A 1,941-nucleotide genomic window follows, 5' to 3' on the forward strand; every position below is an offset into this window, starting at 1 on the left:
ACTCTTTCCTGCCTATGCAGGGGGTCGGACTCGATGATCTATTGAGGTCCCTTCTGACCCTAGCATCTATGAATCTATGAACCTATGATCAATACAGCAAAGATAAGATTTGCCCCCTCAACCTCTCCATTCCTTACTTATTTGTTTTCTCCTGTCCTGAAGTTGAACCAATTTCACAGTTGTCTTCTACTGGATATCTAACTGTTTTCTCGCTTAATATGTTTAAAACTGAATTTCTTGAATCCAATTCCTGTGTGCATTTCAGCCACTCAGCATCAGCCTGAATATGAAAAGTAGTTACCACCATGATTTACGCAGCTCTGTGAGGATTCTTTCTGCAGAACAAGAATCTCCTGATGCTGTCAGTACTGTATTAACTCCCATATCACCACCCCATTACATCCTAACATAAAGGGCAAGGTTGCGAAAGAGGTATCCTTTTTGTGCCCCAGAGATACCACAGGGTTTGGGCTGTTCCCTGCAAGCACTAAGCTAGTAAAGTAAGATACAGCAACCAACTTCAGGATGCTCTATTTTGTTCCTGAGACTAAAACCACATGCAGACATTCAGTTTCACCTGGGAGACTCATGGCTCAGTTATCAATGTGTACGGATGTTCGTGGGGGGTTCTCCCAAAGCCAAAATGGCCACTCTAGGAGAAAACTAACCCAGGAACAACCAGGGTTAAATCACTCTTGGGAGAGTTTCTCTTGAAAGAGAGGATGTCCATACAACTTATCCTTCTGAGAGAAGCTGCAGCACAGTCCTCCAGCATCCCAGGGTGTTTTCCTCTCACCCTCTTTTCCCTGCTTGGGAAACAGTGTGTCACTTTGGCTGGACTCTTCTTCTTCAGCCAAACATGGAGCATAACACCCCACTCTGCACTGCCCTCCTTGTGATGCAGGAAGACATAGCCTGCAAGGCAGTCTAGGTCTGCCAATCAGGGCTGCCCTGTGCACTGCTGCCATCTGCCACCAGGTAGACTGAAGGAGCCTGCAGAGCATGCTGATATGTGTGTACAGCCCTCCCCTGGCTGTGCAGCATCAGCAGTGCAAGCTCTCCAAGCTCTCTGCTTTTCAGGAACTCTATTTAGGCATTTCCAGGCAAGTTTTTCTACTAGGAGAGCAAACCCTGGAGAATTCTTCCAGGTCACTTGAACATGTGTACGCAGCTTGAAGCAGCACTTTATAGCCACAGGACTGAGTTGCTGCAGCAATGTTAAAACCCCCGCTCCTACTTCCTTTGCCTGAACTTATTCCAAAACAGCTGGGCCAGTCTGGAAAAATCCAAGTCCTTTATTCTTAAACCCTTTTCAGTTCTCTTATATTTTTTACTCCACTCTCTGTTTTGCTTCAGCCACTCTTCTCCCATTAAAATCTCTTCACTTCTTTGATACCATTTCCACTCTCCCAAAGCTCTCATCCACTCTGATCACATCCTGTCTTATCTTTTGCAGCCGCCTCCTCTCCAGGCCTCAAATACACCTACTGTTCTAACCATATTAACCCTTTCCCTCCACTGACTCTCCTTCTTTACAATATCAAATTCAACTGCTTGTTCTCACCTCTTTAAGGTCCTTCAAAATACTACTGTCACAGCAGCTTACTGAGATATTTCTTAACAATCTCAAGCCTTGACTGCCTGAACATCTCTACCAGCATTCCTTGCACATCCTTCTATGCCATGAACATAACAGCCTTTCTAAAATAGCTGATGAGACACAACCTTGCCCTCTTTCAAGTTTTTTGTCTAGATTTACTTCTACCTCTGATGTCTACAGCAAAAAACAGCTAAAGTAGATAGCCAATGAGTATTTCTACAATTTATTGCATCTCCTTATAATTAAAAATCAGCTTTAAATTATTCACAACCATTAAACTGATTATAGACATCTGGTCTATTTAACATTGCCTTGTTTTAACTGTTGCACCTCACTCTTTC

General features: G+C 43.7%; 1 protein-coding gene across 1 annotated transcript in view; it reads right to left on the reverse strand.

The window, feature by feature from the left end:
* COL25A1 (collagen type XXV alpha 1 chain) overlaps nucleotides 1–1,941 on the reverse strand; it is a gene marked incomplete at its 5' end in the record, with an annotated part of 558,067 nt that overhangs the window by 164,069 nt on the left and 392,057 nt on the right. The window lies entirely within an intron of this gene.

The sequence above is a fragment of the Alligator sinensis genome, unplaced genomic scaffold (genome assembly GCF_000455745.1).
Source record: "Alligator sinensis unplaced genomic scaffold, ASM45574v1 scaffold66_2, whole genome shotgun sequence".
Classification (NCBI taxonomy): domain Eukaryota; kingdom Metazoa; phylum Chordata; order Crocodylia; family Alligatoridae; genus Alligator; species Alligator sinensis.